This window comes from Pongo abelii, chromosome 1, assembly GCF_028885655.2.
Source record: "Pongo abelii isolate AG06213 chromosome 1, NHGRI_mPonAbe1-v2.0_pri, whole genome shotgun sequence".
Taxonomy (NCBI): domain Eukaryota; kingdom Metazoa; phylum Chordata; class Mammalia; order Primates; family Hominidae; genus Pongo; species Pongo abelii.
Genome location: NC_071985.2, coordinates 71164471 through 71185920, shown reverse-complemented (window position 1 = coordinate 71185920; position 21450 = coordinate 71164471). Strand labels below are relative to the sequence as shown.

General features: G+C 39.5%; 1 protein-coding gene across 3 annotated transcripts in view; it reads left to right on the top strand.

The window, feature by feature from the left end:
* Window positions 1-21450, top strand: part of RALGPS2 (Ral GEF with PH domain and SH3 binding motif 2) — a 193656-nt gene that overhangs the window by 30383 nt on the left and 141823 nt on the right. The gene's annotated exons all lie outside the window — the stretch shown is intronic.

The following is a 21450-nucleotide window of genomic DNA, read 5'->3' as shown; positions in this document are numbered from 1 at the left end:
CTCGGGTGATGTGCCTGTCTTGGCCTCCTAAAGTGCTGAGATTACAGGCTTGAGTCAATGTTCCCGGCCAGTTCACCAGTTTTTAACATTTTGTCACATTTCCTTTTTTTCTTTCTTTTTTTTCTAATGCATGTGTGATTTTTTTTCTTTTATAATTTTTTTATTTTAGATTCATGGGGTACATGTGTAGTAGATTTGTTACCTGGGTATATTGTGTTATGCTGTCGTTTGGGGTATGATTGATCCCATCACTTTGGTAGTGAACGTAGTACCCAGTAGTTAGTTTTTCAACCCTTCCCCCTTTCCCTCACTCCTCCTTCTAGTGGTGTCCAGTATCATTGCCATCTTTATGTCCACGAATACCCATTGGTTAGCTCCTGCTTATAAGTGAGAACATGGCAGTATTTGATTTTCTGTTCCTGTGTTAATTTGCTTAAGATAATGGCCTCTAGCTGCATCCATGTTGCTGCAAAGGACATGATTTCATTCTTTTTTTATGGCGCATAGTATTCCATGGTGTACATGGACCACATTTTCTTTATCCAGTCCACCATTGATGGGTACCTAGGTTGATTTTATATGTCTTTGCTATTGTGAATAGTGCTGTGATGAACATATGAGTGCGTGTGTCTTTTGGTAAGAACAATTTACTTTCTTTTGAAAATTTATCCAGTAATGGGATTGCTAAGTCAAATGGTAGTTCTATTTTAAGTTATATGAGAAATTTCCAAACTGCTTTCCATAGTGACTGAACTATTTACATCCCCACCAACAGTGTGTAAGCCTTCCCTTTTCTCCATAGCCTCCAACATCTGTTATTTCTTGACTTTTTAATAATACCCATTCTCACTGGTGTGAGATGATATCTGATTGTGGTTTTGATTTGCATTTCCCTAATGATTAGCGATGTTGAACATTTTTATGTGTTTCTTGGCCACTTGTATGTCTTCTTTTGGGAAGTGTCTGTTTGTATCTTTTGTCCTTTTTTTTTGCTTGTTCAATTGTTTACATTCCTTATAAATTTTGAATATTAGACCTTTGTCAGATGTGTAGTTGGTCAGTATTTTCTCCCATTCTATAGGTTGTCTGTTGACTCTGTTGATTGTTTTCTTGTGGAAGAGCTCTTTAATTAGGTCCCACTTGTCAATTTTTGTTTTTGTTACATTTGCTTTTGAGGACTTAGTCATAAGTTATTTCCCAAGGCACATGTCCAGAATGGTGTTTCCTAGGTTTTTTTCTAGGATTCTTGTAATTTTAGGTTTTACATTTAAATCTTTAATCCATCTTGTTAATTTTTGTATATGGTAAAAGGTAGGGGTATAATTTCATTGTTCTGCATATGGCTAACCAGCTATCCCAGCACTATTTATGAAATAGGAAGACTTTTCCCATTGCTCATTTTTGTTAACTTTATACAAGATCAGATGGCTGTAGCTGTTGGCTTTATTTCTGGGTTCTCCATTCTGTTCCATTGGTCTGTATGTCTGTTTTGTACTAGTACCATGCTGTTTTGGTTACTTTACTGTAGCCTTATGGTAAATAACTCAGGTAATGTGATGCATCACACTTTGTTCTTTTTGCTTAGTATTGCCTTGGCTACTCGGGTTCTTTTTTGGTTCCATATGAATTTTAGAGTAGTTTTTTTCTGGTTCTGTGAAAAATGTTTGTAGCTTTATAGGAATAGTATTGAATCTTCAGATTGCTTTGAGCAATATGGCCATTTTAATTGGGCCATGTAGTTTACTTACCACAGGCTATTTGGCCTATAGTTTACTTGTTTTGTTGTGTTTTTGCCAGGTTTTGGTATCAAGGTGATGCTGGTTTCATAGAATGAGTTTAGGCAGGAGTCCCTCTTCCTTAATTTTTTTGATTCTTTCAAACCAGCAGCATGGAATGCTTACCCATTTGTTTGCATCGTATGTGATTTCTTTCAGCAGTGTTTTGTAGTTTTTGTAGAGATCCTTCACCTCCTTGGTATTTGTTTGTTTGTTTCTATGTATTCGTAGGTATTTAGTTGTTGTTGATTCTATTGTAAATGGAATTGTGTTCTTGATTTGGCTCTCAGCTTGAACGTTATTGTTGTATGGAAATGCTACTGATTTTTGTATATTGACTTTGTATCTTGAAACTTTGCTGAGTCATTTATTGGTTGTAGGAGCCCGTTTGCAGTCTTTAGGGTTTTCTAGGTATAGAATCACATAGTCAGTGAAGAGAGCTAGTTGGACTTCTTGTTTTCCTATTTGGATGCCTTTTATTTCTTTCTCTTGTGCGATTGTTCTGACAAGGACTTCCACTACTATGTTAAGTGAGAGTGGGCATCCTTGTCTTGTTCCAGCTCTCAAGGGGAATACTTTTAGTTTTTGCCTGTTCAGTATGATTGGCTGTGGGTTTGTCATAGATGGCTCTTATTATTTTGAGGTATGTTCCTTTGATGCCTAGTTTTTTTTGAGGGTTTTTATCATAAGGGATGTTGGATTTTATCAAAAGCTTATTCTGTATCTATTGAGATGATCATAGGGTTTTTATTTTTAATTCTGTTTATGTGGTGAATCACATTTATTGATTTGTGTATGTTGAACCAACCTTGCATCACAAGAATGAAGCTTGCTTAATCATGGTGAATTAACTTTTTGGTGTGCTGCTGGATTCAGCTTGCTAGTCATGTGTTGAAGATTTTTACGTCTATGTTCATCAGGGATATTGGCCTGCAGTTTACTTGTTTTGTTGTGTTTTTGCCAGGTTTTGGTATCAAGGTGATGCTGGCTTCATAGAATGAGTTAGGGAGGAGTCCCCCCTCCTTGATTTTTTGGAGTAGGTTCAGGAAGACTGTTACCAGTTTTTCTTTGTATGTCTGGTAGAATTTGTGAATCCATCTGGTCTAGGGCCTTTTTCGGTTGGTAGGTATTTTATTACTTACTCAATTTTGGAATTTGATGTTGGTGTGTTTAGGGTTTCAGTTTCTTTCTAATTCAATCTTGGGGGGTTGTGATTTTCCAGGAAGTTATCCATTTTCTCTAGATTTTTTAGTTTGTGTGTGTACAGGTGTTCATAATAGTCTTTGAGGATCTTTTGTATTTCTGTGGAGTTGGTTGTAATGTCACTTTTGTCAATTCTGATTGTGCTTATTTGGATCCCCTTTCTTCTTAGTTTATCTATCTGGTGGTCTGTCAATCTCATATAACCTTTCAAAGAACCAACTTTTGGTTTCATTGATTCTTTTAATTTTTAATTCTTGGGAGTATATAGTAGGTTATATATTTAGGTGGTACATGAGATACTTTGATAGAGGCATACAGTATGTGATAATCATCTCGTGATAAATGGGTTATCCATCCCCTCAAGCATTTATCCTTTGTTACAAGCAATCCAGTTATACTCTTTTAGTTATTTTAAAATGTACAATTAAATTATTATTGACTATAGTCACCCTGTAGTGCTATCAAATACTAGGTCTTACTCATTGTAACTGCTTTTTTATACCCATTATCCGTCACTTCCTACTCCCCCACCCTCATCCCCTCCACTGCCCTTCTCAGCCTTTGGTAACCATCCTTCTCTCTGTCTCCATGAGTTCAATTGTTTTGATTTTTAGCTCTCACAAATAAGTGAGGACATATAATGTTTATCTTTCTGTGTCTGGCTTATTTCACTTAACATGACCTCCAGTTCAATCCATGTTGTTGTAAATGACAGTATCTCAATCTTTTTATGGCTGAATAGTACTCCATGATGTATATGTATAATATTTTCTTTATCCATGTGTTCATCTGTTGAAGGACACTTACGGTGATGTTGAGAACTTTTTCATGTGCCTCTTTGCCAGTTATATGTTTTCTTTTGAGAAATGTCTAGTCAGATCTTTTGCCCATTTAAAAAATCAGATTATTAGATTTTTTTCCTGTAGAGTCGTTTGAGCTCCTTATATGTTCTGGTTATTAATCCCTTGTCAGATGGGTAGGCTGCAAATATTTTCTTCCATTCTGTGAGTCATCTCTTTGTTGATTGTTTCCTTTGTTGTGCAAAAGCTTTTTAACTTGATGTGATCCTATTTGTCCATTTTTGCTTTGGTTGCCTGTGCTTGTGGGGTGTTATTCAATAGATTTTCTCCCAGACCAATGCTCTGGAGGGTTTTCCAAGTGTTTTCTTGTAGTAGTTTCATTGTTTGAGGTCTTCGATTTAAGTCTGTAATCCATTTTGGTTTGATTTTTGTATAAGGTGAAAGTTAAGGGTCTAGTTCCATTCTTCTGTACATGGATATCTAGTTTTCCCAGGCCTGTTTATTGAAGAGACTGTCCTTTTCCCATTGCCAGTGAATGTTCTTGGCACCTTTGTTGAAAATGAGTTTACTGTAGGTGTGTGGATTTGTTTCTGGATTCTCTGTTCTGTTCAGTTGGTCTATTTGTATGTTTTTATGCCAGTACATGCTGTTTTGGTTACTGTAGCTCTGTAGTATAATTTGAAGTCAAGTAATAGGATTCCTCAGGTTTTTTTTGTTTTTTTGCCCAGGATTGCTTTAGCTATTCTCTGTCTTCTGTGGTTCCATATAAATTTTAGGATTGTTTTTTCTATTTCCGTGAAGAATATTATTGGTATGTTGATAGGGATTGCATTGCCTTGAATCTGTAGATTAGTTAGTGTGGACAAGTTAAAAATGTTGATTCTTTGAGTCCGTTAGCATGGAATATCTTTCCCTTTTTTTTTGGCATCCTCCTCAATTTCTTTCATCAGTGTTTTATAATTTCATTGTAGACATATTTTACTTTTTTGGTTAAGTTACTTCCTATGTATTTAATTTTTTTGTGGTTCTTGTAAATGGGATTACTTTTTAAAATTTTTTTCAGATTGTTCACTGTTAGCATACAGAAATGCTACTGATTTTTGTATGTTCATTTTATACCCTGCAACTTTACTGAATGTTTATCAGTCCTAATAGTTTTTTGGTGGAGTCTTTAGGTTTTTCCAAAAATAAGATCATATTGTCTGTAAACAAGGGTAATTTGCCTTCTTCCTTTCCAATTTGAATGTCTTTTATTTCTTTCTCTTGTCTGATTGCCCTAGCTAGGAGTTTCCAGTACTGTGTTGAATAACAGTGGTGATAGTGGGCATCCTTGTCATGTTCCAGATCATATTGTATGGTTGATGGGTGGAATATTCTGTAGGTGTCTATTAGGTCCAGTTGGTCTGTGTCAAATTTAAGTCCAGAATTTGTTAGGTTTTTGCCTCAATGATCTAACATTGTCATGGGGATGTTGAAGTTTCCCACTACTACTTGTGTGGCTAAGTCTTTTCTTAGGTTTAAAGGTACTTATTTTATAAATCTGGGTGCTCTAATTTTGAGTGTGTATATATTTAGGATAGTTATGTCTTGTTGAATTGAATATTTTATCACTCTGTAATGCCCTTGTCTTTTTTACTGTTGTTGGTTTAAAGTCTGTTTTCTGTGATATAAGAATAGCAACCCCTGCTCTTTTTTGTGTTCCCTTTGCATGATCTTTCTCCAGCTCTTTACTTTGAGCCTTTGGGTGTCATTAGATGTGAGATGGGTCTCTTGAAGACAGCAGACGGATGGGTCTTGTTTTTCGTATCCAGTGTGCCACTCTGTGTCTTGAGAACTCTGCTGTTAGGCTGATGTGGTTCCCTTTGTACATGATCTGACCTTTTTCTCTATTTGTCTTTAAGATTATTTCCTTAGCATTGACCTTCAGCAGTCTGATGATGATATGCCTTGGTGATGTTCATTTTGGATAGTGTCTCACAGGTGCTCTGGATTTCTTATACCTGGATATCTATCTCTTTAGCAAGATTAAGGAAATTTTCTTGAATTATTTTCTTAAATATATTTTCCAGGTGGTTTTCTTCTTCTCTGTCTCTTTCAGGAGTGCCGGTAATTTGTAGGTTTGGTCAGTTTACATAATCCCATATTTCTCAAAGACTTTATTCTTTTTTTTTTTTTTTTTTTTTTTTGAGAGTCTTGCTGTGTCACCCAGGCTGGAGTGCAATGGCACAATCTTGGCTCACCGCAACCTTTGCCTCCCAGGTTCAAGCAGTTCTTGTGGCTCAGCCTCCCAGGTAGCTGACATTACAGGCATGTGCCACCATGCCTGGCTAATTTTTGTGTTTTTAGTAGAGACAGGGTTTTGGCCATGTTTGCCAGGCTGGTCTTGATCTTCTGGCCTCAAGTGATCTGCCCACCTTCGCCTCCCAAAGTGCTGGGATTACAAACATGAGCCAGCACACCTGGCCTGACTTTGTTTGTTTTAAAAAATTCTTTTTGCTGTCCCAGCTACTCGGGAGGCTGAGGCAGGAGAATGGCGTGAACCGAGGAGGCGGAGCTTGCAGCGAGAGGAGATCAAGCCACTGCATTCCAGCCTGGGCGACTGAGCAAGTCTCTGTCTCAAAAAAAAAAAAAAAAAAAAAATTCTTTTCGCTTTATTTTTGCGTGACTGGGTTTGTTTGTCTCGTCTCGTCTCTAAGCTCTGAAATTCTTTCTTCTGTTTGGTTCAGTTTATTGATAAAGCTTTCAGTTGTTTTTGTTTGTTTGATTGTTTTTTAGGCAGAGTCTCACTCTTTTGCCTAGGCTGGAGTGTAGTGGCGTAATCTTGGCTTACTGCAACTTCCGCCTTCCAGGTTCAAGTGATTCTCCTTCCTCAGCCTCCCAAGTAGCTGAGATTATAGGCACGCACCATCACGCCTGGCTAATTTTTGTGTTTTTAGTAGAGACGGGGTCTCAACATGTTGGCCAGGCGGTCTCAAACTCCTGATCTCAAATGATCCACCCGCCTTTGCCTCCTGTTTTTAAATTTAAGTTGTTTAGTTCCAGAAGCTCTGATTGATTTTTAAATTTTATTTTATTTTAGGCTCAGGGGTATTTGTTATGTAGGTCAATTGTGTTTTGAGGGGTTTGATGTACAGATTTGTTTCGTTGCCCAGGTAATAAGCATAGTACCCAGTAGGTAGTTTCTCAGTCCTCACTCTTCTTCCACCCTCCACCCTCAAGCAGGCCCTGGTGTCAGTTGTTCCCCTCTTTGTGCCCACTGTACTCAGTGTTTAACTCCCATTTATTAGTGAAGAACATGCAATATTTTGTTTTCTGTTCCTGTGTTCGCTTAGGATAATGACCTCCAGCTCCATCCATGTTGCTGTAAAGGACATGATGTCACTCTTTTTTATGACTGTGTAGTATTCCATGATGTATATATGCCATATTTTCTTTTTTCAGTCTACCATTAATGGGCATTTAGGTTGATTCCATGTCTTTGCAATTGCGAGTAGTGCTGCAGTGAACATACATGTGCATATGTCTTTGTGTTGGAACAATTTATATTCTTTTGGGTATATACTAAATAGTGGGATTGTGGGTTGAATGGCAGTTCTGCTTTGGGATCTCTGAGAAATTGCCAAGCTGCTTTCCACAGTGGCTGAACGAATTTACATTCCCACCAGCAGTGTATAAACATTTCCAGTTCTCTGCAGCCTTGCCAGCATCTGTTATTTCTTGACTTTTTAATAATAGCCATTCTGACTGGTGTGAGATGGTATCTCATTATGGTTTTGATTTGCACTTCTCTAATGATAGTGATGTTGAGCATTTTTTCATACATTTATTGCCCATATTTAGGTCTTTTGAGAAGTATCTGTTCATGTCCTTTGCCCACTTTTTAATGGGGTTGTTTTTTGCTTGTAAACTTGTTTAAGTTCCTTATAGATTCTGGATATTAGATATTTTTCAGTTGCATAGTTTGAAAATATTTTCTTCCATTCTCTAGGGTATCTGATTACTCTGATAGTTTCTTTTGCTGTGCAGAAGCTCCTTAGTTTAAGGGTCTCATTTGTCAGTTTTTGTTGCAGTTGTTTTTGGAGTCTTTGTTATGATATCTTTGCCAGGGCCTGTGTCCAGAATGGTATTTCCTAGGTTATCATTCCAGGGTTTTTATAGTTTTAAGTTTTACCTTTAAGTCTTTACTCCATCTTGAGTTGATTTTTGTATTTGTATATGGTACAAGGAAGGGGTCCAGTTTCAGTCTTCTGCATATGGTTATCCACTTATCCCAGCACCATTTATTGAATAGTGAGTCTTTTCCCCATTGCTTGTTTTTGTCAGCTTTGTGAAAGATCAGATTGTAGGTGTATGGCCTTATTTTTGTGCTCTCTATTCTGTTCCATTGGTTTGTGTGCCTGTTTTTGTAGAAGTGTCATGCTGTTTTGGTTACTGTAGCCTTGTGGTATAGTTTGAAGTTGGGTAATGTGGTGCTTCCTGCTTTGTTCTTTTTGCTTAGACTTGCATTCACTATTTGGGCTCTTTCGAGGTTCCACATGAATTTTAAAACAGTTTTTTCTAATCCTGTGAAGAATGTCATTGGTAGTTTGATAGGAATACCATTGAATCTTTAGATTGCCTTGGGCAGCATCGCCATTGGCCAACAATATTGAGTCTTCCTAGCCATGAACATGGAATGCTTTTCCATTTGTTTGTGTCCTCTCTGTTTCTTTGAGCATGTTTTATAATGTTCATTGTAAAGATAGTAAACCTCTCTAGTTAGCTATATTCCTAGGTTTTTAATTCTTTTTGTGGCTATTGTGAATGGGATTACATTTTTGCTTTGGCTCTCAGTTTGGATGTTGGTGTATAGGAGTGCTACTGATTTTTGTACCTTTGTATTTTGTTCTCATTAGCTTCAAAGAATTTCTTGATTTCTGCCTTAATTTCATTATTTACCCAGAAATCATTCAAGAACAGATTGCTGAATTTTCATGTAATTATACAGTTTTGACTGAGTTTTTTTAGTATTGATTTCTATTTTCACTACACTGTAGTATGAGAGTGTGCTTTGTATGATTTTTTTTTTTTTAATTTAATGAGGATTGTTTTATGTCCAATTGTGGGTTGATTTTAAAGTATGTGCCTTGTTCAGATGAGAAGAATGTATATACTCTTGTCTGTGTGGAGTGTTCTGTAAATGTCTGTTAGGTCTATTTGATCAAGTGTTGAGTCCAGGTCCTGAATGATCTGCCTATTGTCAGTGAGGTGTTGAAATCTCCCACTATTATTGTGTGTTTGTCTGTGTCTCTTCATAGGTCTCTAAGAACTTGCTTTATGGATCTGGCTGCTCCTGTTTTGGGTGTGTATATATTTAGAATAGTTAGGTGTTGTTGAACTGAGCCCTTTACCATTATGTAATGCACTTTATTTATTTATTTTTTTAATCTTTGTTTAAAGTCTGTTTTGTCTGAAATTAGAATAGCAACCTCTGCTTTTTTCTATTTTCCATTTGCCATCCTTTTACTTGGAGCTTGTGGGTGCCATTGCATTTGAGATGGGTCTCTTGAAGACAGCATACAATTGGGTCTTGCTTCTTTATCCAGTTTGCCACTCTGTGCCTTTTAATTGGAGCATTTAGTCCATTTACATTCAAGGTAAGTATTGAGATGTGTGGATTATTTCCTTTTGTCATGTTGCTAGCTGGTTATCATGCAGACTTGTGTGGTGCCCTTGTAGTGTTACTAGCCTCTGTACTTAAGTGTATTTTTATAGTGGCCAGTAACTGTCTTTCCTTTCCATGTTTAGCATTCCCTTCAGGACTTTTTGTAAGGCTGATCTGGTGTAACGAAATCCCTTAACATTTGCTTCTCTGAAACGGATATTATTTCTTCTTCGCTTATGAAGCTTAGTTTGGCTAGATATGAAGTTCTTGGTTGGAAATTTTTTTCTTTAAGAATGCTGAATATAGGCTGATACGGTTTGGCTCTGTGTCCCCACCGAAATCTATGTTGAATTATAATCTCCAGTGTTGGAGGTGGGGCCTAGTGGGAGGTGATTGGATCATGAGGGTGGTTTCTAATGGTTTAGCACCATCCTCCTAGTGCTGTCTCATGATAGAGTTCTCACAAGATCTGGTTGTTTGACAGTGTATAAAACAACCAGATCCCTACTTTGTGCTCTCTCTCTTCCTGCTGGCCATGTGAAGATATGCTTGCTTCCCCTTTGCCTTCTGCCATGATTGTAAGTGTCCTGAGGCCTCCCCAGAAGCAGAAGCTTGTGCAGCTTGTAGAACCAGGGCCAATTAAACCACTTTTCTTTATAAATTACCCAGTCTCAGGTATGTCTTTTTTTTTTTTTTTAAATACAGAGTCTTACTCTGTCACCCAGGCTGGAGTTCAGTGGTGCAATATCGGGGGAATTTCAGCCCCCAATATTTCACGTGGGTCCTTTTCTATTTTCCCTAAGTGTCGGCCAGTCTGAGAAATAAAGGGAAAGAGTACAGAAGAGAGAAATTTTAAAGGTGGGTGTCTGGGGGAGACTTCACATGTTGGCAGCTTCCATGATGCTCCCAAAGCCGCAAAACCAGCAAGTTTTTATTAGTGATTTTCAAAAGGGGAGGGAGTGTACGAATAGGGTGTGGGTCACAGAGATCACATGCTTCACAAGGTAATAAAATATCACAAGGCAAATGGAGGCAGGGCGAGACCACAGGACCGGGGCGAAATTAAAATTGTTAATGAAGTTTCGGGCACGCATTGTCATTGATAACATTTTATCAGGAGACAGGGTTTGAGAGCAGGTAACCAGTCTGACCAAAATTTATTAGGTGGGAATTTCCTTTTCCTAATAAGCCTGAGAATGCTACAGGAGACAGGGGCTTATTTCGTCCCTTATCTACAACCATAAAAGACAGACATTCCCAAAGTGGCCATTTCAGAGACCTCCCGTTGGGAATGCATTCTCTTTCTCAGGGATGTTGCTTGCTGAGAAAAAGAATTCAGCGATACTTCTCCTATTTACTTTTGAAAGAAGAGAAATAGGCTCTGTTCCGCCTGGCCCACAGGCAGCCAGACTTTAAGGTTATCTCCCTTGTTTCCTGAACATCGCTGTTATCCTGTTCTTTTTTCAAAGTGCCCAGATTTCATATTGTTTAAACAATTTGTGCAGTTAATGCAATCATCACAGGGTCCTGAGGCAACATTTATCCTCAGCTTACGAAGATGATGGGATTAAGAGATTAAAGTAAAGACAGGCATAGGAAATCACAAGAGTATTGATTGGGGAAGTGATAAGTGTCCATGAAATCTTCACAATTTATGTTCAGAGAGTGCAGTAAAGACAGGTGTAAGAATTATAAAAGTATTAATTTGGGGAACTAATAATTGTCCATGAAATCTTCACAATTTATGTTCTTTGGCCATGGCTTCAGCTGGTTCTTCCGTTCGGGGTCCCTGACTTCCTGCAACAGTGCAGGCTCAGCTCATTGCACAACCACCTCCTGGGCTCAAGCGATTCTCCTACCTCAGCCTCCCGAGTAGCTGGGATTACAGGTGCCCACTACCACACCCGGCAAATTTTTTTTTTTTTTTTTTTGCATTTTTAGTAGAGACAGGGTTTCACTGTGTTGGCCAGGCTGGTCTTGAACTCCTTACCTCAAGTGATCTGCCCACCTCAGCCTCTGAAAGTGCTGGGATTACAGGTGTGAGCCACCACACCTAGTCAGTGTGTCTTTATAAAGTGTGAGAACTAACCAATACATAGGCCCACAATCTCTTCTGGCTTGTAGGTTTTTGGCTCAAAGTACAGCCATTAGCCTCATGGGGTTCCCTTTTTAGGTGACCTACCTGCTCTCTCTGGCTGCCTTTAACATTTTTTCTTTTATTTTGACCTTGGAGAATCGGATGACTGTGTATCTTGGGGTTGGTCTTCTTGTGTAGTATTTTTCAGGGGTTCTTTGCATTTCCTGAATTTGAATGTTGGCCTCTTTAGTGAGGTTGAGGAAATTTTCACGGATAATATCTTGAAATGTTTTCCAAGTTGCCTGCTTTTTCTCCCTTTCAGGGATGCCAATGAGTCGTAGAGTTGGTCTCTTTACATAATCACATATTTATTGTTTTTTTGTTGTTGTCTGAGTTATTTTGGAGAGCAGGTCTTTGAGCTCTGAAATTCTTTTCTCATCTTGGTTGATTTTGCTGTTAAGACTTGTGATTGTTTTCTGAAATTCTTGAAGTGAGTTTTTCAGTTCCTTCAGCTTAGTTTGGTTCTTTCTTAAAATTACCGTTTCATCTTTTATCTCCTGTATTGTTTTATTGCATTTCTTAGAATTTTTTTATTGGGCTTTGACTATTTCTTGAAGGTCAGTTATCTTCATTCCTGTACAAATTCTGAATTCTATTTCTGTCATTTCAGCCAGGTTATGAATAATTGCTGGGGAACCAATGTAGTTGGAGTTAAGAAGACAGGACAGTCTGGCCTTTTGAGTTTTTTGTACTGGTTCTTTCTCATCCATGTGGGCTGATATTTCTTCAGTCTCTGAAGTTGCTGTCCTTTGGCTTTTTTTTTTTTTTTTTGGCTTTTATCTTCTTGAATGCCCTTGGAGGTTTGATTATGGTATAAGGTGGGTTCAGTCGACTGGCTTTGAGTCTAGTCTGCTCTTGGGTTGTGAAGGAGCCCCCTTTGTTTACTGTCTCTATGCCTGCATTTCTTTTATTGGATGTTCTGGTCCATGGGGCTCCCTCATGCAAAGGCCGTATCCTTGCCAGGTAAGCCCTATTCTGTTCATGTGCTCGCCAGGAATCACAGGGTTGTGCCTGCCTATAGAATTCAGGCAGAAGCAGGACTGCTGGGCTGGAAGCTGTTGCAGGTATGGCCTGTCTGGCTATAAGAGGCCAGGCCAGGAGTGGGTGGAATTGACCACCCTGTCATCTGAGTGTTTCCAGGAAGACGGGAGGCTGTGCTCCTTAACAGATTCAGGCTGAAGTAGGACCACTGGACTGGAAGCTATAGCAGGTGCAGCTTGCCTGGCTACCAGTAGCAGAGGTGGGTGGGGATGCCCACTCTGCCGTCTGGGTGCTGTCTAGGATAACAGGAGGCTGTGCCATCCAGCTGAGTTCCCACAGAGCACAACTACAGGCCAGAAGCTGTCTCGAACTCCTGGGCTCATAGCGATTCCCCCACCTCAGTCTCCTAAAGTGCTGGGATTATAGATGTGAGCTACTGTATCTTGCCTGATTTCTTTTTGAGATGTTTATCTCTTCCTTTATTTCCTAGATTGCCTTAGAAGTTTCTTTGTGTTGATATTCGACCTCGTCTTGGATCTTGTTGAGCTTCCTTTTAGTCGGTGCTTTGAATTCTTTTTCTGTCATTTCTGAGTTTCCATTTTGGTTAGGGACCATTGCTGGAGAGCTTGTGTGATCCTTTGGTGGTGTCACTGTATTCAGATTTTTCATGGTGCAGAATCCTTATGTTGGTTCCTTCTCATCTGGAGACATTGGCACTTCAATTTTTGTAATTATTTTTGTGCAGGTAGAATTTTTTCCTTCTTTCTCTGTGATATTATTTTTTCTTCCTTCCCTTTCCCCACTCCCTAGGGGGTGTGACTATAGAGAATGCTGGGTAGGGTCTTTTGACTTTGCTTCTGTAACCATAAGCACTTCTGTTGGCAGGTTTTTAATTGGGATATGCAGTTCTACCTATCAGCCAATAGATGGCGCTTACGGGTAAGAGCTAGCTGTGGCCAAAGTGGTTGGGTGTACACTTGATCCTTTTCTACTGGGAGATGCTCTCTGTTGCCTCAGGTAGTGGGCTGATTTGTGAAGTAAACAGTGGTCTATGCTCCCTCCTCAGTCCTGGGGAGGTGTGGGGAGGGGTGGAAGGTGGGCAGGGCTGGACCAAGCAGGTCCACCTACAAGTCCCCCAGTGGCAGGCCCAAGAACCAAGGCCAAAGGAGAATCCAGTGGGTGGCCACCAAACGCCCAGAAGTGTGTCCGGGTGTGGAGCTGAGAAACCTCCTTGACCCCAGGTTCTCTACACATAGATAGGGGTGGCCTAAACTCATAATCCAGGAGAGTGGATGCTCCAGATGCTTGGAGATATGCCTGGGACCTGGGCATGGAGCAGAGATAGCCGCCCATGCACCAGGATCTCTGCACAGGAATGGTAGGGTGGCTCAGGCTGCCGTTCCAGATGAGCAGGTGCTCCAAATGCCTGGAGATCTGCCTGGATATGAAGCAGAGATGGGGACCCCTGCACCTGGATCTCTGCACAGGAAAGGTGGGGCTGTTCAGGCCACCAATCCCAGCAAATGAGTGCTTTGAATGCCTGGAGATCTTCCTGGGCATAGAGCAGAGAGGCCCTGCTGCACCATGATACATACCCAGGAAGGGTGGGGCAGGTCAGACTGCTGAAGCAGGCAAGTGGGTGTTTTGAATGCCTGAAGATCTGCCTGGGCATGAAGTGGAGAGGACCCACCATGCACAGGAAGGATGGGGTGACTCAGGCTGCTAGTCCATGCAAGCAGGTGCTCCAGATGCTTGGAGATCTGCCTGAGCGTGAAGCAGAGAGGGCCCTACTGCACCATAATCTATGCACAGAAAGGGGGTAGGTTGGTTTAGCCTGCTGATCCTTGGAAAGGGATGCTCTGAATACCTGGAGATCTGCCTGGGTGTGAAGCAGAGAGGGCCCTGCTGCGCTATGATCAATGTCCATGAAGTGTAGGGTGGCCCAGGCTGCTGGTCCAGGCAAGTGGGTGCTCCAAATGCCTGGATTTATGCCTGAGGTGGAGTGGAGAGGGCCCTGCTGCACCACGATCTTAGGAGAGCATGCTGGGGCACCCAGCAGTGATATACATAGACTGGTTTCAGGTCATCAAGCTGGCCCTGGCTGCACGTCTCATTGTCCGGGAGAAAGTGCAGCTGTAGCAGCTCTCCCCACGCATCCAAGGCCTGCAGTGGGGGAAAGCACAGTTCCAACACCCCAGTTAGCTTCAGGGATTAGGAGCAACAATGTTCTATTCCTTGGTCTGGGTTGCTCAGATGCCCAGGGAAAAAGTGTCACAGAGAGAGGCTCTCTGCCTTTCTTGCATACTGGGGCCTCACTCACTTTTACCAGCCTGTGTTCTCCTTCCCAGGCTCTGGGTGTCATGTATGATTCCACTGGGTTTCTGTTTTCCTTCCTGAATTAAAGCTTACAGAGTCGATTGCTTCTTTTTTTTTTTTTTTTTTTTTTTTTTTTTTGAGACAAGGTCTCACTCTCTTGCCTAGGCTGGAGTGCTGTGGCATGATCACGGCTCACTGCAGCCTCGGCCTCCCAGGCTCAGGTGATTCTCCTGCTTCAGTGTCCTAAGTAGCTAGGACTACAGGTGCACATCACCATGCCTGGCTGATATTTTGTTTTTGTTTTTAGAGATAGGATTTTACTGTGTCACCCAGGCTGGTCTTGAACTCCTAAGCAGAAGTGAAGCAATCCACCCACCTCAGCCTTCCCAAGTGCTGGAATTACAGGCTTGAGCCACCATGCCCAGCCCACCGTTGATCTTTATGCACTATCTTGATATTTCCAAGTGGCTGATGCATGCTAAAAGCCTCTAATCAACCAGGTTGGGGGAAAAAAGATGCCACATTATCTTTATCATTCACTTTATTTTCTCTGTCACACATATACATACTGTTTTCCTGAAATATTTAAGATTAGTTTGCATACTTCATACTTTTATTTTATTTTTTTTCTGAGACAGTCTCGCTCTCTCGCCCAGGCTGGGGTGCAGTGGTGCGATCTTGGCTCACTGCATCCTTAGCCTCCCGAGTAGCTGGTACAATAGGCACCCATCACCAGGCCTGGCAAATTTTTGTATTTTTAGTAGAGACAGGGTTTCACCATGTTGGCCAGGCTGGTCTCGAACTCCTAATCTCGGGTGATCCACCCAGTTCAGCCTCCCAAAGTGCTGGGATTACAGGTGTGAGCCACCGCGCCTGGCCACCCTTTTACCTCTTAGTACTTCCGTGTTTCTTAAAAACAAAGTTCTTTTACGTTGTTGTTGTTTTTTTGAGACGGAGTTTCGCTCTTGTTGCCCAGGCTGGAGTGCAGTGGCACTATCTCGGTTCACTGCAACCTCCCCCTCCTGGGATCAAGCTATTCTCCTGCCTCAGCCTCTCTAGTAGCTGGGATTACAGGCGCCAGCCACCACGCCTAGCTAAATTTTGTATTTTTAGTAGAGACGGGGTTTCACCATGTTGGCCATGCTGGTCTCGAACTCCTGATCTCAGGTGATCCACCTGCCTCGGCCTCCCAAAGTGTTGGGATTACAGGCGTGAGCCACCGCACCCAGCCTTCTTTATGTATTAATAACTACAGGAAATTGTCACATTTAGGAAATTGATACAGTAATCTACAGTCCATATTCCAGTTTTGTGAATTACCAGTAATATCTCTTAAAGCATTTACTACCATCCAGTACAGGACCTTTAGTTGCCATATCTCTTGCGTTTCCTTTAAATTGTAATAGTTCTTCAGCCTTTCTCATAACATTGGCATTTTTTGAAGAATATATTTATCGAATGTTTCTCAGATTAGACTTGTCCATGTCCTTGAGAGTAGATTTCAGTTATGGGTTCCCAGCTCAACTTCTTGTCAGTAATGTTGTGTCCTTCCCAGAGTATCATCACATCCAGAGGCACATGATGTCTCTCTTTTCCCCATTGGTGATAATAATTTTGATCTGCTCAGTTAAGGGATTGTCCGGTTCTTCACACAGTATAGTTACCTATTTTTTTTTCTTGTAACTAGTAAGCAGTCTGTGAGGAAAAACTGTTTTTGTTTTTTTACTTTTTTCTAATTAATGTCTTTGTAGGAAATTTAAAAATATACGGGTAAGCTAAAGTTAGGGAAAAATTGTCTTATAAACCTAGCAATAACCACATTTTAGTGTATGTTGGTGCATCTCTCTTCTTTATGTTATAATAATGATTACCAAAAAGGACTATACCTTAAATACTGTTTGGTAAATTGCTTCATTCATTGAGCAGTATATTATAAATATTTTTTATGTGTCATTAAGTATTACAGTATTTTAATGGCTGCATAGTTTTCCATTGTGTAGCAGTCACTTGCCTATAGATTGTTCTGTGATGTTCAGTTTAGCCTCACGTTCCAGGTACAAGAGATCCTTAATGGCTGTCCCCTAGGGATTAGGGAATCTCTTAAACCCAAGAGCTTCCAACCATGGAATCTTGATGTCTGTCTTATCCCATCAGCACTGCCATGTTTTTCTGTTCTGCTGTTCCATACCAATATGCTATGTTCCTTTCTCTGACCATTCCTAGGTCCACAGTAGCACACTTTTGTCAAATATTTAAACCTATTTCTGATTCACTTGGGTTGTTTTCATGCTTTAACTGCTAATATTGTATCCAGATGTTGGTTTTCTTGTTTGTCTTATTGCAAATATAGGCTATTATGAGTTAAGTGAACTTCTATGGGGTAGTCTTTTGAGTAGAGCATCTGACCAAAATACCTTCATACCCACCAAAAACAAAAACACAAAATATTTGGAGAGCACAGTTTATCTTTTTATTTGGAACTTGTTTTCTATTACCTGAATTTCTAGTTAACCTATATTCATATTTTGGGTCAGGTATCTTAGGAGATCTCAGCTCTTGTCTATTAAGATTACTTAGCAAATTATCTTGAGTGAACTTTCTATACAGGAGATAAAGCATAACCTTTAAATGCATTATTTTATAGATTTTTCTCCCTTTAATATTTAATCATTTGAAAGTCTCTCTTCCCCTACAAGTTGTTTAGTTTCAAGCTGTTTAGGTATATGGCAATATAACCTTTCTGTGTAGATGTGGGACAGTTTACAAATGAATCAGCCCGTACTTTCATAGTTTAGTTCAAATGTGACAAAATTATATTTGGAAGACTTAGGTGTAGAATCTCTTTTTATTGACTGAAGGCAAAACAATTTTAACTTAAGTAAATGAATAACTTTGTTATTTTTAAACATTTTTTTGAGGCAGAGTCTCGCTGTCTCCCAGGCTGGAGTACAGTGGTGCAATCTCAGCTCACTGCAACCTCCACCTCCCAGGTTCAAGTGATTCTCCTACCTCAGCCTCCCAAGAAGCTGGGATTACAGGCACGTGCCACCACACCCAGGTAATTTTTTGTGTTTTTAATAGAGATGGGGTTTCACCATGTTGGCCGGCTGGTCTTGAACTCCTGACCTCAGGTAATCCGCCTGTCTCAGCTTCCCAAAGTGCTAGGATTACAGGCGTGAGCCCCTGTACCTGGCCTATTTTTAAACTTCTCTTTACACGTTGAGAACTAACGTCTGCTATTTTATAGATGACGATGTAATAGTGATACCCTGTCTCTAAAAAAATGTAAAAAATTAGCTGGGCATGGTGGTGCACACCTCACTCAGCTACTCAGAAAGCTGAGGTGGTGGGAGGATTGCTTGACCCCAGGAATTGGAGGCTGCAGTGAGCTAAGATTGTGCCACATGTTCCAGCCTGCATGACAGAGCAAGACCCTGTCTCTTAAAAAAAAGGCTGCTGTGATGTTGGTAGTCATGTTGAAAGATCTTGTCATTTATAACACAAAGAAAAGTAAATAAAATATTAAAGCATATATTTGGTGTAGTTAATGTGAACTTTTCTGTGTGCAAAGTGTAGAAAGGTCTTTGAAGCACGTACTAAAAGAATAAACTCGTATGTCTGTCTTTTAGAACTTGTAGTATTTTTATAATATCATATAAGCCTAAGCCTCTCTGTTATACTTCAACATTATTAAATACTATTGACTCCTGGCTAACACGGTGAAACCCTGTCTCTACTAAAAATACAAAAAATTAGCTGGGCGTGGTGGCAGGCGCTTGTAGTCCCAGCTACTCAGGAGGCTGAGGCAGCAGAATGGTGTGAACCCGGGAGATGGAGCTTGCAGTGAGCCGAGATCCCGCCACTGCACTCCAGCCTGGGCAACAGAGCAAGACTCTGTCTCAAAAAAAATAATAATAATAATACTATTGACATGTACATTTGTAAATAGTTATGAAAAGTTTATATTCTTTAAGGTATGCTTTGCTATATTTTAAAATATGTAATGGATTTTAATGTGACCTTAATTTTCATGAAATACATGAGTGACAATTTATTTTAAAAGCAGAGAAGGCCAGGTGCAGTGGCTGATGCCTGTAATCCCAACACTTTGGGAGGCCAAGGCCAGCAGATCACCTGAGGTTAGGAGTTCGAGACCAGCCTGGCCAACATGGTGAAACCCTGTCTCTACAGCCTGACCAACATGGTGAAACCCTGTCTCTACTAAAAATACCCAAAATTAGCTGGGTGTGGTGGCTTGTGCCTGTAATCCCAGCTACTCAGGAGGCTGAGGCTGGAGAATTGCTTGAACCTGGGAGGCGGAGGTTACAGTGAGCTGAGATCATGCCATTGCATGCCAGCCTGGGCAACAAGCAAAACTCTGTCTCAAAAAAAAAGCAGAGAAAACATGATTCTTCATGCTTATAGTTTACAAATATTTTAATATTGTTCCTGGTCTGTATTACCTTTTTTTAAGTAATAGTAATAAATTGTATATTTTGATATGTAAAGTAAGTTAAAGATATAACTATTAAAATCTTTTTCTTAGCACTAGGGGGCACCCCTGATTTATAAATTCATGTTATACTTAATTTTGCCTAGAAAGTGGAATGAAATGAAATTATTTGAAAAATATTTTGCAAACTGAGTGCTATGTTCAGAGAGAATCTGGATTATCAAGCTGGTTTTGTTGTATAGCAGTATAAATATAAGTTGATTCTTAATCCTATAAGGATAATGAAGCTTATAGAATAAGATAGTTTAGATGGGAGGAAATTGTTTGTAGTTTATTCATTTTCATGTTGATTTTCTAAGTAGGTGCTGTTAAATGGTTTTAAAACTTCATGATTTTGAATATATTTCTGTTTTAAAAATCCTAGCACGATGTTCTGCTCTTAGCAGGTACCTAGGCTGTATCTAAATAAGATAAATTCAAGATGTGACTGAAGGCTGCTATCATTAGTAATAATTTTTAAGCATTTCAAAACCAAGAGCATGTTTTACTACATCTAGGAAACAGATCTTAGCCATTCTCATTCATTGTGTTTGCAATTAGGATTTTTAGTGATGCTCAGCAACAATTGCTTCCCAAAGGTATATTTCTAAGGTTTTGTCTTTTTTATTTAAGGGACTCTGTTGAATTTAAGCTTTATGAGGATTAAGTAGATAGTAACCTCTGCATCATCATTGCATCATATTAATAGCATATTTACCATGTGCCAACACTGTTTTAGGTGCTTTGTGTATATTATCTCATTTCGCTTCACCACAACTCTATGAAGTAGGTACTTATTATCCCTATTTTATAGATGAGAAAACTGAGTACAGAAAAGTTAAAATTTCCTGGGTTTACACAGAGGTAATGTGGTTCCAAAATTTGTGCTTTTAAATCACTATATCCTACATTGCTTCTCCAGAGAAAGGAAACTTAGCATTGAAGTAATTATTATTAACATTTAAAACTCAGCTTTTAAAGTGAATGTAGCACAGAGTACCTGATTTATAGACACTTACCATTTCTCTTATGAAAAACGTCATAGATCTTTAAAGTTGAAAAGGGATCTTAAAGTTCATTTACTGCTGTCATTTTACAAAGAGGAAGAAATTCTGTCCTAGAGGTAAAGTTACCTACTCAGTTTATATGGCAAGTTATTTATGGAAAGGTATTTTTTTAGAACTTCAAGTAAGTACTCTGACTTCCAGTAAAGTGGAAAATCTGTGTTGTGAAAAGAATATTTGACTAGAATTTTGATGGCTTGAAACTTGTTCTTGGCTCCTTATTTACCATCCTGTGTCCTCAGAAGCTCTGTGTTTGTTTGTTATGTGGGTATATCTTCCCTAATTAGTGTTATTGGTAGTTGTGCAAATCAACATAATGTATTAAAGATATTTAATAAACTTTAAAGTCCTATACAAATAAACATAGTGTATATTATGGTATAGTAAAGCCACCATATCCGTGGGTTCTACCTCTGGATTCAAATAAATCTGAGTTGAAAATACTTAGGGCAAAAAAAAAAGGATGGTTGCATCTGTACTGAACATGTACAGACTTTTCCTTGCTATAATTCCCTAAACAATACAACATAACAATTTACATAGCATTGGCACTGTATTAAGTATTATGAGTAATCTGGAGATGATTTAAAGTATACAAGAGGATGTGTATAGGTGATATGCAAATACTGCACCATTATATAAGGGCCTTAAGCATCGGTGGATTTTGGTATCTATGGTGGATCCTGGAACAAATCCCCCATGGATACTGAGAGATGATTGTGTTTTTATGACATATAGTTCATAATATTTTAAGTATTTGTGATATGTTGGTAATCTAGATCACTAGCTGTGATAAGCTTATTCAGTATTGTTGATTTACAGGTGTCATTTGGATCGCTAAAAATTTATTGTGTTGTGGTATGTGTTACTTTGCCACCCTTTTTTTACACATTTTATTTACTTTAAGAAAGTCGTGCATTTGATTTTTTTCCCTCACAGTACCCACTTAGCGAAAAGTTATGCTTTTGCTTTGCTTATGAAGAACATAACAATAACATCTATTGAATACTGTTTATTTGGTGTTCTGATTGAAAAGAG